Raw genomic sequence first — 15,564 nt, forward strand, 5'->3', positions numbered from 1 at the left:
TTCTTGGAGAAGAGTTCTCCAAGGGTCAGAAGGTGTCTGGGTTTTGAGCAGCTGGTTTAGGGGATGAGATGTCTCTCATCATCTGCTGCAGAGCATGGCTTCACTTCCTCTATCAGATTAGTACTTACAGAAGATGCCAGCAGAACTGCTGCTTTAGATCCCTGGTTTGTTTGTTGACATCTCCAGATCTCTAAGCACCCATGGTCACCAAGGTCTTTCTGACTCCTCCTATTCAGGCTTTGGGCTCTTACTTCCTTTGGGAGCAAGAGATCCAAGCTGATTTGGGAAATGTTCACTGCAGAGGGGTCTGGCACCATGTCCAGGTCAGCAAGGCTATATTTAAATGGCTATATTTGTTTTCCTACTCATTTGTCCCAACCTGGCCCCTCCTGCTGCCCCCACCCCCACCCCCTGTCCCCACCAGCCTGTCTTGCACCAGCAGCCCGCGTCGTCCTGTCGTTTCTACTCACCCTTCTCCAGCTGTGCAATTGTGGTCTGGGCCACAGGCTATTTTTTGCTTAGTTCCAAAGATTATTCAGTTATCAGGAATGTGTATTTAAGTGGCCGTCTCCGGAATAAGGGTTATAAATAGGAACTCAGGGTCAAGGCCTGGGCCCCAGTGTCCTCCTCTTTTTTGTCCCAGTTCCTGTCTTGCCTCTGGGGTGGTGAACACCCTGAGGTCAAAGCAGGAGATAGCAGGTCCAAGGTTGTCTAGAGGAAAGGACCAGAGGTCCGGGTCTGGGAGCACCTTAGATGGGCAGGTCACCTGAGTTTTCTGAGACTTGCTGTCTTTGTCTGGGCAGCAGAGAGACTCAGACCCAGGCACTGCATGGCAAACAGGTGGTGGGGCTCTCTGGGTCTATGGAGGAAAGTCCATGTCAGACAGATTGATATCTGGGAGATGAAAATGCCATCAGTCACATGCTCATTCTCCCTGGAAGTTAATAATAAAGTATTAAAAAGGGAACAGTAAGCAAGAATAGTTTTGGGATTAAATGTATTTAAAAGCAGAATTTGCTTTAGGGAGTTCCTAGTCTGATGGTGGCTAACCTTCAGCATTAAAGTGTCTAGTCCCAAATGCAGTGGGCACATTTGGACACGAGTGCTCAAGATGAAGCTAGATCTTTTACTGTTGCTTGTTTTTTGTTTTTGTTGTTATTTTTGTCTTTCCAATACAGGGTTTCACTATGCATTTCAGGCTGGCCTTGAACTCACTTTGTAGCCAAAGTTGGGCTCCAACTTGCAGCAATCCTCCCTCCCAAGAGCTGGGCTCGGAGGCGTGCATTTAAAATGCCTAGTTTAAAATGAGGCTAAATCATTTTCTCAGAGAGTAAAGTCTGGCTCCCAAGGCACGGCTCTCCATCTGGGCTTGAGGTCTTGGTCCAGGAAGTTTGGTTTGCAAGTGTGGTGAGGGTCGCTTGGTCAAGAGGATTGATTGGGTTGCTTCCTAGTGACCGGTGATCACTGCTATCTTGCTAACAGCCATCCCTTCAAGCCCTGCCTCAGTCATTTCTTGGTTCTCCTTGACCTCACCCAAGGGTGGAAGGCAAAGGCAGGGCTTCACTGAAATGCAGTGCTAGGACCAGCCCCTGGAGGCTTCAAACTGCTCCTCTGGGCTCCTCCCAAGGCCCCTGCCTGCTGCATCGAGGGAAGGACACTTTTCACCTCAGTTTCTCCACCTGTAAAATGGCAGGAATAGTACACAACTGCCCTCTTTAGAGTTGGGAGGTATGAGAATGGTCAAAAAAATATTGTGTAATAAATGATAATGACAGTCTGTGCAGGACATGGATTGATCTGAGTAGTTTCAAGCTGTGGATGGCAATAAATTTAGTCCAGCTTGCCCATCCTGTGCCCTCAGTCCTTAGACTTTGGCTCTCTGTCTGTCCCTGGGGTGAAAGTTTCTTCATATGACTCTTTTTCAATTGTCCACTCTTCCCTACTGGGCAAATCACAGGCATGGATACCTGGATCTGGAAGATGCTTAGTTTTTCTTTCTCTTAGTGGGCTTGGTGTCTGCCACACCTTCTGTCTCTAGGTTCAGGTCTATTGTCAGGAATGGTACCTTTAGCATCTTTTCTGAGCTCGGCTTTGTTCAAGAGCCTGTTTCTGAAAGTGTGAGTGCATTACATATACACTATCATTAAATGGGATTGAATTTATATTATTATTTTTATATTGACTTTTTACTTAAATTTGTGAGTAAGAAATATAAGTCTGACAGACTATATTTTTGTTTATCTAAAAAAATGGACAGATGAAAGGATGGGAATCAATGTGGAGGTTGGATGGGGCCTGGATTCATGGGCCTCTACAGTGTGAGAACATACTTGTTCTTGACAAGCTAGAGACGTGGAAAGATAGAGTCTTAGGCCTCTAGGCACATTTTTGGGGAGCCCTAGTGGGCCACTGCCAAGCCTTTCTCTGGCTTTATCTCTGGGGCTGTTGTAGCTTGATTTGATGTGTTGAAGACCTAGGACTTTAGTCTGTCCATACAGAAATGAGCAAGAGCAGGTACCATCAGAGGGGATCTCTCTGCTGTTCCTCAGTTGGCTCATGGCAACTTTGAGGGATGGTATGTAGACTTGTTTTAGGCAGCCAACAAAATTCAGTGGCACATAGAACTGAACTGAGGTGAAGGCTTCAGTATCCTTCTTTGAGATCTGAGCTTCTGGCTCTTGCCTTATGACAAAGCCAGAATGTTCTCCCCTGCCTGACCTCAGCACCTTTTCAGCTACCTGCCCCTGTGGCTCCATAGGGAACCTATTTTCTTGCCTCTTACAGGATGAATGCTTTCCTCATTTCTTGGCTCTTGGCCACATTGTTCCAATCTCTGCATTTACTGTTACTTCTCCTGTCATCCCCACCAGAGATGCTAAAAGACAAGGCTGAACTCTAGACCTGGAACATTCTGTCCACAGGCAAGCCAATGCCAGACTGCATGACAGCTCTGTCTATGAGTGAGCATTGTCACCATTGGTATATGGATGAGGTACGTTACATCCAGAGGGAAATAGATGGTGACTCAAGGTCATCCCAGCAAAAGCAAGGCCAGGACTGAAACCAGCAGTTGCTGCCTTCCCCTCAGCATCTCCTTCTGTAGAGGAAGAATATGTCTTGCTAAGAAACTACTTCCTCCAAACTCAGTACCACCTTTAGACCTAGGCAGGAAGGGCCTCATGCTTTGAAGTATCTTCCTTGAATGTTGTAAATCCCTATGTGGCTGGGACTGGCCAAGGCTATATACATCAGTTGGGGAGGGGGTTGGTCCTTGAGGTTGGAATGGGATCTGTGTGGGCTCCAATCCCTGTTTCTCCTCCTCAGGCTCATGCGTGAAGTCAACAAAATACACTAAAGAGCAAAGGGCCGCATGCCTATGATCTTAGAGCCAGTCTGAAGGTGTGAAATGGTGTGTGTGTGTGTGTGGCGGGTTGTCATGTGAAACTGGGCTTTCAAAGTGGCGTTGAGATGCTAGTTTTGAATGACTCAAATGGTTTACACAGATAGGAGCCTAGCAAAAGATATGTGTTTTCCCAGGTCCTACCTACCCTAGAGGTGGCTGTCATCCGTGATATTTAGTCATTTTGCTGTGTCGATGCTTCTTGTATTAATTGATTTTTTTAGTTGTCTTAAAATCTCTTTAAAAAGACCTACACCAAGGGAGAGTTCCCAAATTCCCTTTATTACCCCTTCCTCACCATATTTCACAATACTTAGATTCTTAAAATTTGGTCCAGATCTGACTTCCAAGTAGTTCTTTAGCTGAAACAATCTCCTTTTGTCCTGGCCCCAGTGGACAGTGTTCAGCCCCACCCAACCCTTAGGCTCCTCAAAAAAAAGACTACACAAGGCCCAAGATTTTCAGTTGAACAAAGATGTGATAAAACCTGCCAGAGAACATATGGCTGTCCGTGGAGGTTTGGGATTGTCAGCTTTTACTTGTTTTTGTACAGCTTGTACTTCTACCACGAAGCAGGGCATTCTGGGTTGTTAGCAAAGGCTGTGGCCAAAAGGACCCCACAGAACAGGCATCCTTTGTGCTTGGCACCTGCTCTTTTTCTCTTTATGGCCTGCTTGCTCAACTCCTGACCCAGAGCTTTGTTCTAACACAAACTATGGCCTGTGCTCCCAGTGAAGCTGGGCTGAGGGCTTGGAATGGAACAGCCATCGAGGGCCCTACATTCAGGGAGTGATTGTCCCCTGGTAGACAGAAGTAAATGGAACATCCCTCATCCCGGGAGGTCAATGCTGTGAACCACATTTCCTTCCCAGCAGCATCTGCCTAGGGGCCCTCTCTGAGCCTCTTTGTCTCTCTCTTCTCAGTGGGGCTGTCAAAGCTGAGCCTCACAGGTTGTGACTAATCACTAGCAGATTTTTTTTCCATCCAAGAAGAAGCACAAGCTGAAGGAGATGAAGAAAAACCCCAACAGTGAATAACTCGGAAGACTTTCCAACATGTGGGTGTTTTTCTGGGACCAAAGATCAGGAAGATTCCAAATGTAAACAATCCCAAAATAACCCAGTTCTCTCAACCCCAGGCATTCCCAGGACTGGATGTCCACACTCCCTCCCCTTCCCCTCCGGGAACAGGGGTCAGGGAAAGGTGGCACTGTGAAGATTCACTGGAGTGGGACCTTCAGGCAAAGTGTAGCTCTGTGAGACTGGGGCTGTGTCTTCATCAGGTAACGGTAATGGCCTTTCTTTTTAAGAGAGGGACTTCTTCCTGCCTCATCAAACAAGATGTCCCTGGGAGTAGAGGCCATGGCTGTGGTTCTCTTTGCTCAGAGTTGTATCCCATTGTGTTTAAACCAAAGCTCCTGAGATTTCCTGCCAACATAGTGTAATGGAAAGAATATGGACTTTGAAGTCACACAGAGCTGGAATCTTGGCTCTACAACTTATTAATCGTGTGGCCTTGAATATGTTATTTAGCATCTGGGAATCTCAGTTTCCTCCTTTAGAACTGGGGCAATGATTTTTACCCAAAAAGATAGTTTATCCAAAGTGCCTGGTAGGATGTGCCAGGAAGTGTTCCATGCTTGTCTCTTAGCACCTCTCTCTCTCCATATATATTGCTTGAGCTGGAAAACCAGTTGATTCTTTTCCAGCCTTCTCTTTCCCAAAAGAATGCTGTGTATGTTCAAAGGTAGGAATCATTCCTCCTTCCTGTTTTCAAAAAACACTAAGGTAGTTGTGTTGGAACTTAGGGTGTTGGGCAACAAAGGAACTTGCTCGCCTCTGTGGTAAGCAGCCGTGGCTCAAGTGAGCTGCGGGTGACTCAAGGAGAGAACCAGCCAGTGTCTTCTGAAATCCACGCCATGTTGGAACTTAGGGCACTGGGCAACAAAGGAACCCACTCGCCTCCCTGGTAAGCAGCTGTGAGCCTACTGGTGCACGGGCTGAGAATCAAACATCCCATCCTCCTCCCGCCCCCATTAGCAACTGGCAGCCAGAGGTCTGAGCATCTCTTGGGAGGATGACCTTATGCAATATAGCAAATATGGGGGATTTCCTTTTACCATCTCTTTGAAGGCAAATATTGTCATCACTGTTTTGCTTTGTTCTGATTAATTGTATTGCTCTCTTCAATACTCTGTTTTGACAGATTTTATGATTGGGTCTCACTCTGCTTCCCAGGCTGGACTTGGACTTCTGAGTTCAAGTGATCCTCTTCGTCTCCACCTCCCAAGGCTGGGAATGCAGGTGAGCACCATGGTACCTGACTGAGTGCAAGACCTGTGGAAAGAAATATATTGAATACATTTATTATTTAATATATTTCTAGAGGAGATAATGCTGGAGAATAGTGAAAATTTTGGTTAACACTGTGGAGGTGGTGGCCATGGAGTTACTGGTGCTTATGAAGATGAGGACGTGACAGCAGAGCATGTGATGGTAATGATGGAAACTTTAGAGAAGCTGATGGAAACCCTGGAAGAGCTGATAGAGATTTTTTTTCCATCCAAGAAGAATAAAGAGATGAAGAAAACAAAGAAACCAGTGAAAATCTTGGAAGACTTTTCAACATGTGGGGTTTTTTTCTGAGACCAAGATCAGGAAATTGCAAATCTAAACATCAAGGTGACAGCAGGAGTAGTGTTGGACATCATAGCAGGGGCTCTGGATGAGGTGATAATGAAATTAGGTGAGAGGGGGGTTGGTGCTGGGAATAAAGTGATGGTGACGGTGGTGAGTTTCCAGCGACACAATATGTTTCAATAAATTTGGTGTCGTAGTGAGGTATGATGATAAGAGACCAGATTACTTTCCACCAATCACCCATTGTATAGATAAAGGCACAGACAAAATAAGGTAGAAGAATATAATTAACTGTTAGTTTGACTCTGCAATAGAGAACATTATGCTTTTTAATCATAGCTGATTGAACACATGTGTTTATCTTGGCTTCTCCCCAGTCACCCCACTAAAATATCTTTAATTGAATTTTTTAAAAGGCATAAACCCACAGGAAAAAGAATAGAAAAGGAAATGGTGGCAGGAAAGAGAAGATAACAATTTGGAAATTAGTGAATTGAAAAGTTGTACCTGACATTAGATCACAGAAAACTGAAATCCAGGCTTGCAAGGGTGAGAAGGCATGTCTTAGTTACTTTTCTCATTGTTGAGATAAATACCTGGCAGTCAACGTTAAAGGGAGTAAGATTTATTTAGCTCAGTTTATGGAGGTTTCAGTCCATAATTGGCTGGGTCAAGGCAGGGTGGCCTGGCAGAGGGACATCCCAGAGGAGAAGCAGTTCATGGTGGCAGAAGGCAGCAAAAGTTGACAAACAATCAAGCAAGGGGGAGACAAGACTCTTTCTGCCCCATATATTTTATGTAGGTTACTTGCTCTTCACCAGGTATAGCACTCATGCCCTAACTCTTAGCCAGAGCTATGCCAGACTAATCAGTAGATTGATTTATTAATTGTACACACTCTAGATTCGGCCACCTCTGAAAAAGCCCTGTGACCACATGAGACTTTAGGGGGACATCTAGACACCATAAGCGGGTAAATGGCACAAGCCTACAGGTAGCAAAGTATTTCTAGCCACAGAATCCCAGAACAGCCTGGGATGTGAGGCACCAGTTATTCTGAAGGCAGAAATTTGGAATGAGGTTGTAAAATAGAAAGACTGGTTATAAATTTTTAATAGAAGTATCAAGAATTTGCTCATCCCAGGTTTATTTCTTTATCCTGTGAACTCAGGTAGTCATCCTCTTGCATGCTGGCAGAAAACAGAAAGTTAACGCTTTGAAATGTTGAACCAAAAAAGTTCTGGACACAGAGGCACCAGGAGTAGCTGAAGGGGTGGTGTGGAGCCGATCTGAAAGCAGGAGGATTAAGGATAAGTCTGCTTCCTGAAAACCAAGGCCCTGGGCTCTTTCCCTCGTTCTAGTCCCAGAACACTGGCAGCCATGTTAGTTCACATGGAAAATATTGGAAGAGACTTCCTGAGAAAATTGATTTTCTCAAGAGAAAAGACTGCAGATATTGAATCTCAGTCTCCTAATACAACTGAGTGCTACTTAATTATTCCCGGGAAAAGCCCACCTGAGCATACTGTTTTTTTTTCTCCTCTGACAACTTAGAATCAACATTTTAGTGTCTCACACTTCAGATTTTGGTCACTGTGAGCAACTACCTGACATAAACAACTTAAAGGACGGGGAGTTTATTTTGGCTCACGGCTTCATAGGTTTTAGTCCATGGTCAACTGGCTCCAAGGCAGAAACATCAGTAGAATAGCATAGTGGAGGAAATTGCTTCATTCTGGAATCTTGGAAACAAACAGCAGGGGAAGAGCCTGGGAGAAGGGGCCAGGACCAGATATAAAGCCTAAGGTCATGTCCCCTGTGACCCAAATACAACCAGAGTATGCTTCATGAATTTTCCAGGTATCTCTCAAGCCAGTAAAATTGACAGTCAAGATTAACTATCACAAATATGACTGGGCAACTACTAATTACTTGATAGTCAAAGAAAGCCTTCAGCATGGAAGACAGAAGCATGGAGGAGACAATAAAGAAGATGGCACAAATCTATGACTTTCATTTTCAGAATGATACAAAAGATGGTGCCTCTTTTAAATGAAAACTGGGATTTTTTTATAGAATAGAAAAAGAACATTAATGGAAAATATAAATATGACATTTGTATTTAATTAAAGACTAAATCAAAACAGCAAAATAACCCAAGAGTTGAGAGATAAAGTCAATTCTTACCAAAATAGAAAAAAAACTCTAATAGAATTTGACAGAAAAAATGATATGTCCAGTCTAGGAGTAATATCAAAACATATAAGACCTAGAGACAAATCAAATTACCAGAGAAAAATGCCAAACATTATCAAAAGTACAAAAAATTACCAAAAATTTCCTAGAACTAGAGAAGGTGGATTTATAGACTCAAATTTTTCTGAATGCATAGCAAACTAAATTTAAGAAACAACTCACTCCAAAGTACACTGCAAGGAAATCTGAAAACTCTGGTTAAGAAAAATGTAACTTTCCAGAATAGAGAAAAATAGTTTATTTGACAAATATCTGGGAATCAGAATTGTGTTAACATTCATTCAACAACTGCTATCTTGACTAGAAGAAAAAGAATAATGTTTTGAAATTTTAAGAGAAATACCTTCCGAGAAAAATACCTTCCGAACTAGCAACTTATATCAGTCAAACTAGGAGTTCAGCGTGACAAAAAAAAATAAAGAGAATTTTGAACATAAATGGTTTTAAAAATTACTTCCTAATCATTCATTCCCAGGAATATATTGGATAATGTTATTTGCCTTGATTAGGAAGTGAATCCATGAAGAAGAGGGAGACAAAAGATATAAAAATTAAGCATAGATTCACATCCAAGAATCATAGTGAAAGAGTTTCAAGATGATAGAAATCAAAATATGTAGAGAATAGATGATCAAGATGAACCACAAAGATGAGACACTGTGAGAGGGAGGTCCCCATGAAGGAAATGAAATTGTTAATAATACACAGCCAAAGGAATTTTTTATTCTGTTGAAGGATTTAATGAATTAGTAAATGACAGTATGGAAAATTAAGCCAATAGCAAAATCAACAATTTCTAATGTTGAGAGAACCAAAAACAGACAAGAAAAGTGGTTTGAGTGTTAATAGTTATTAATAGTGGTTGTTAGTTAATGGGCTATGGGAGCTGAGTGCTTATCTTCCATAGTATAAGATCAATAGATTAAAACCTAAAAGTAAAATATGTGAAAAATACAGTATTACTATGTTACTTAGAAATGTGGGAATAAAAGTAGAATTAAAATAAAGTACTTGCCTCACAAGAGGACTCAGAAACAAATAACTTTGGCACCATAGTTCAGTGTTTTTCATTATAAACATTGTAGAACATTTCATATTTAAGATATGCACATGCATTACTTTGATAAAAATAAAAATTTAAGTAGAATATAAAAATGGCAAACTCTAGTGAGCCATGTTAGATGATGTGGAGAATGTCTCAACGAAATAAATCAGTCCAAATGGCCCTGAACCAAAATCAGCTAAAAAACCTGCTTCATCTACTTGTCTTTAGGTCCAAACCCAAGTCTTGGATGTGTCCACATTCACCAGAAAGCCGCAAAAGGGAACTCAAGAAACACGGGAACATCTTACATTTGCTCTATTGCTTAGGCCTTTCCAGGATCATGTGGCCACCACATGGAAGAAAGAAGAGTGGATGGAGTGGCAGGGAGAGGATCAAGCCAAAAAGAAAGCTTCTCCCTGGGAGAGTAGCCTCATCCCCATACTGCGTCCATGTGGGGTAGGTATTCGGTCTGGCACAGTGTCTCTGAAACCAGCACAGTACACCACCGGATATTCTTAGGCCAAGTAACCATTGCATACTCTTTGAAAGCAGAACAAGGGGGAGAGCTGTGAATGACTCCCCGAATTGAACAATGATGGTTGTAGTGAAGCTGAGATGATGCCACTGATAAAAGTAGAAAAGTGACAGTGACTTTTTTTACAATGAGAATATTGGTGGTGTTTAAAAATAATGAGACTAGCAGAGTAAGTGGTGTGTTACCCCACTTTCCCATTAGTGGAGCAAACTACCTGATACCTACAGTTTAAAGGAGAAGAGGTTTAGTCTGGTTTAGTTGATGATCAGCTGGTTCCAAGGCAGGAGCATCATGGAAGAGAGGCATGGTGGGACAAACCTCACTTTGGCCAAGAAGCAGAGAAGGGAAATAATGCCAGACAGGAAGGGTCCAAGGACCAGACACAGCATCCAAGATCATGCCTCCACGACCTGCTCAGCCACACCCAGAAATTCAGGTTAACTCTGATAAGTGGTAAAGACAACTCTGGCGCCTCAGCGAGTGCAAATAATATTAATACAAACAATGGAAATAAAGGTGGGGGTAACTATAGTGACACAGTGAAAGTGACTGTATGAATGATGATAGGTATGTTAGTATCAGCAGAGTCGGTGATTGTAGAGCAGAGCTAATGGCAATCACAGTAGAGGTGATATAGTGATGATTGTTGTAGTGGTGAGATTGTAATAATAGAGTTGGTGGCAATGACAGGTGACAGAAGAGAAAGTGAAAGCCACCGAGATAGAATTCATAATTTTGAGATCAAAGGTGAACATGAGTGGTGGTACTTAGTGATGATAATGGTAAAATTGTAGTGTTGGTGTTGGAAGGGATGGTGGGAACATTGACAGAGATGATGGATTTTGTAGTGGTGGGGGTAATGGAATTGGGAAAGAAGGCAAAGATGACGGATATAGCAGTGACCAAAAATATCGTAAATCTGAAGATAGACAGATCAAAAGACAGACAGGCAGGGAGGATATATAAAGACGTTGGTTTGGACAAGCCAATGTGCTGCCATAATGAACAAGCTCCACACCTTAGAGCATTTGCAGAACAAAAGTTTAATTCTCACAGGAGGAGGATCTGCTCTCATAGTCACCCAAAGCCCTCTAATGACAGATGATCCAATTCCAAGAGCTTTAGAATCACCATGGTGATAAAAAGGTGATATGATAAGTTAGACACTATTTCTGTATTGGTCAGATTGGGCTGTGTTAAAGGGTGGTAATGAAAGACTCCAAAATTTCTATTACGTTCCATAATGGAATTTCTCATTCACATTCTGTATATGTTGTAGGTTGGCTATGGCTTTGCTTTATATCATTTTCTCCCTGGGATCCAGGCTGATGGTGTAGTCTCTATCTATAATCTTGCTAGGCTTGCAGCAGAGGGTTAATTTGTTAAATATGTGTCAGGATTTCACACTTTTACTGAGAAGTGTCCCATACCATTTCTGGCTACATCTTGATTACTAATTTCTCCTTCTCTTTTCTATTCTTCTTCTTCGTCTTTTGTGGTGCTGGCAGTCAGACCCAGGAATTCACATCTGTTAGGCAGGTGCTCTCCCACTGAGCTATATCCCCAACCCTCAAAACTAATTTGAAAAAGGCAGATAATTACAGTATTTTCATTTACCTGAAAAGAAATATGGAATATTTATTAACTCCTCAAGGATGATGATAGGGACAGTTTGTTCACAGAGTACAAGAGGTGGAAGAATGGAAGTCACAGAAAGCCAGTATATGAAGGAGGAAGGACTTTCTTAAAGCAGGAAGATCTAGCGACAAGGAGAAAACAGATTATCTAGAAGAAATAGCAGATGCAAGAGGTACAGCAAATCACAGCAAAGTCCACAAACCCACAACCCCAGTGGTCCTCGGTTCTTTTGAAAGTTTTGGCCTTTAAGAAATCCAACAGATCTGGGAAAGTGTTAGGAGCACAAAATTTATAGAGAACCATCAGAAGACACGGATGCAAGGATTGGAGAACCTGGTATGGAAGGCGTAGAATGCCACGTTGAGATATTTTCTGACATAACCCACAAATTGTGTCACAGTCAAATAAGCGTGGGGAATATTTGACACTTTTTGTACAATAACTGTCTTTGCTTGAGGATGGCAAAGTTATTACACATAGCTTCCAAAGTCACCCTGGGCGTCAATATCCTGGTTAACAAAAACAAAAGAGCAAGAAGGCAGCACATGGGAGGTTTTTAAATGAGCCAGACCAGCCAATGGAGCACATTTCTACTCAGATATCATTGGAAGTCATTTAGCATGTGGATGTCTTTAACTGCAGTGGAGGCTGGAAAGCATGATCTAGATGTTTGTCCAAATGAATAGATGAGGTTTTAGGGGTCAGCTAATGGCTTCTGTGATAGCACTCTTAAAATTGTTGAAGGACCTGTGTGTGAATGAAGTCCAAAAAGTTACCAAATTTCTTCCGAGGAGAGAAAGATATAAGGAGTGCAGTATTGGCTTATTGGCTTATTAATGGAAGTATTGGGTTATTGATGAAAGTACTTTCTTGAGCACTGTAACAGACTCATTGACTAAGGACTGGGCATGAACTGGAGAGCTCCCATCTGACTCTGAATTTTGATTTCTGATTCTAAGTACTTTGTTTAGAAATCTTCGGCCATTAACACTTCTGTGAATGTGGAGCCTGCTCTGTTTCCAAAAGTTCTGGTGATTTGGGGCTGGGGATTTAGCTCAGTGGCATAAGCACCTGCCTTGTAAGCAGGCAGTCGTGAGTTTGATCCCCGGCACCGATAAAAGTAAAAAAAAAAAAAGAAAAAAGAAGTAAAAAAAAAAAAAAGTTCTGGAGACTAGAAATATTGACTACTAAATCCACACAGAATAGTGCATACGAATAAATGAGAAAAGATAGATATTTTTACCCACTGTTTTATTTCCTACTTCCATAACGTTCTTAACAACTTCTTATTTTAAATGTCTGAAAAATAAGGTTCTATTTGATGCACATGCACTCATCACAAATTCCCTCATATCCCCAGCAGTGATGGTGAAAATTTTAGAGTTTTCAGTGATAACAATCAGCTCTCTTGGCACGCGTGCCATAGGTTTGCCACCACTGGACTGGAATATTCCTCATTGTGTTGTGCTGTGCTGCCAATATGATAGTACTTATCTATGTGTGCTCTGGAGGTAATGTTTTAGTGGTTGGATACTTGTGTACAGGTCAGGTGACAGCTTCAAGGGTTACCCCTAAATCTTGCAGTACTGAAATGTCCATTAGTCACCTCTGTTGTTCATCTTTGTCGGCTGTGTCTTTGTAAACCAGCCTGAATGCCACACTGCTCACCTCCAAATCCTTTTTCCTAATTTCCAGTCACTGTCTTCTAAATCTTGGGTTCTTTCCAAAAACTGCCAACTTTCTGTATTCCTCTGTTGAGGAATTTCTTTCTATTTATCTCTCTTCTCTCTTCCCTGAGGCTAGGTTTGCAAAACATATGGCCTTCCAAAGTACTTTGTTTAGTATGAAAGTATATACTTAGAAGACAGAATATTGTTCGCTTAGGAGGCAGAATCACTGTAGTTAGGGCATTCAGTGGGTTCTCCCACCCATTACTATTTATCCCTTCACTCATTTAGCATCTTATTGGGCACCTACTGTTATACTGGGCACAGAGCAAGAAAAGAACTTAACATAAATAAAGGACCCAGTAATTGGTAGCTCATTTTCTTCCCTCCCTTCCTATAGAAAATTCTCCCTGCTGGTGAAATGATGTCACTGCAAGGCCTTTACTTCTACATTCTGGGGAGAGCTGTCCAGCAGAATGATTGGCTATCTCTGAATGTCCTTTATGTCCTTAGCTTCCCACAGTGGAGACTTTATCTCAAGGATGGCTCAGGTCTGAGTATTCAACCTCTAAGACCACCTCTGAACTAAAAGATTTGTGGATGACAGTGGTAGTAACCCTAACAGTTGATATTCCCTGTGTAGAAAGAAAATCCAGTCTTTATAACTGATAAACACATAAGACTCTGGGCAGAGTGCTCCAAGGACGTCTTATTCAGTTGATTCTAAGGTGCCAAGTTTGGTAGGGTGTCCCTATCTCTTTGTTGTCTCTTGTTGACTTAGCTTTATGAGACACAGTGGGGTGGCAGTGGGCCAGTCACCCCTTGGGAAGCAGCAGGGACTTGTTCAGACTAGAATGTCTAGGGCAGGATTTTTCTGCAGGGGTCTGGCTCCAAGAGTCACCCAAATGGTTAGGGACCAGAACAGCACCCCCTTTCCCAGCCCAGGCACCCTATTGGACAAGGGGTTCCAAATTTGCACAGCTCCCAGAGAGCGCTATTATCGTGACATTTGTAAAAGGACCCAAGTTCCAGAGGGTCCCATGCTGCAAGGCTGTCATGGGAATGGTGCCCCTAAGGTTGTGCAATATGGCAGCCATACTTTAATATTACTTTCTTTAATAGTATGTTCCCTTTGAGTGCAAAGAACTTTAAGGCTTTAAAGCATTTACCTCGGTGCTCTCAATGCATGCTTGAAACATTCTAAATCAAGTGGAATTTCCATTTCCTAGAGGGGAAACTGAGACCTTCAGAAACTGGCTTCATTCAAGTCATACAGCAAGAAGCAGAAGAGCAGGAGAAAGGGGGGTAACACAGACCCTTTCCACGTCCCACAGCCCACAGCCCACATCCCACCTTGCGTCTATATCCCAGCCTCTCTCCCCTTTGTCCCAGGCCCTGTCTGTCAGATGCTCCTGGTATCCAGAAATCTGAGATGCCTGGAGAAGAAGGAAGAGACAGCAAGCAGCTATGAGCTCATCTGTGCCGGCGCCGACTGCCCCTGTGGGACCCTTTTTCCATGGTAGGGTCCAGACTCCTCGGGTGGTGATGACTTCAGGGCTGGAGATTCCCCACTGGCCACCCCAGGGAATGGACACTGGCTTGTGGTGCATTCCAGCCATGCTCCCCACAACCCTAGTGACATGAGAACCAGAGCTTCTGTCTCCCAGCCACTCTCCAGGGGAGTCTCAGGCTCGATGTGTCCCCAGACATCTACCCAGCACCTCCTCCTGACCCAGACCTTTCCAGGCTCCAGTCTTCCTATGCTGAGGATGCAAAGCCCTGGACCAAGGGATAGGTTTCTCCCCCTTCTTCCTTTTTGTCTTACTTCCTTTCTGCCTGCCTCACTCCTCTATAGGGAGCTCCAATCTGCCTTTGAGTCCTTGGCCCTGCTTGTCCAACAGATGTCAGCTCAGATGACCAGTGTCCTTGAAACTGGTTGGCTTTACCAACCCTTCATGGAGCACCCTACTTCAGCCCTATGCCCACCTCCATCTACACAGCCTAGAGCGGGCAGGGATTCTCCCCATAGCCTGCCTTTTAGGAATTCTCTATACTTGCTTCTCTACTCAACCTCCATCCACAGCCCAGCCTACCCTACTTGAACTCAGGTCTTGCTCTCAGTGACTGTGCTCACTGTGGTCACCCAGGTCTCATCTCAGTGTCCATGTCAGACTTCCCCTCTGACTTTCACAAAGCTGACCGCCGTGAGCTCCTTTCTTTTGTGGCCCTTTCTGCTCCCTGTCTGAACCAAAGGACCGCTACTCACAGCTTAACTAAGAAAGTCATTTCTGTCTCTAATAAAAGGCTTGTCCATGACGCTGTGGCTGTTTAATGGTGTCAGCACCTGCTCCTTCTGCTTGCTGTGCCATATTCAACGTGCTGCT

At 43.2% G+C, this 15,564-nt stretch overlaps 1 long non-coding RNA gene across 1 annotated transcript; it reads left to right on the forward strand.

Moving 5' to 3' along the window:
- Positions 1-241: 241 nt before the first annotated feature.
- Positions 242-9,790, forward strand: LOC111756572 (uncharacterized). Its single transcript, XR_010040935.1, has 3 exons — positions 242-323; positions 2,871-5,703; positions 9,569-9,790. It is a non-coding gene; the product is annotated as an uncharacterized LOC111756572 (long non-coding RNA).
- The last annotated feature ends 5,774 nt before the right edge of the window (positions 9,791-15,564 follow it).

The sequence above is a fragment of the Cavia porcellus genome, unplaced genomic scaffold (assembly GCF_034190915.1).
Source record: "Cavia porcellus strain 051 isolate PalLab524CR breed Dunkin Hartley unplaced genomic scaffold, mCavPor4.1 scaffold_18, whole genome shotgun sequence".
NCBI lineage: Eukaryota > Metazoa > Chordata > Mammalia > Rodentia > Caviidae > Cavia > Cavia porcellus.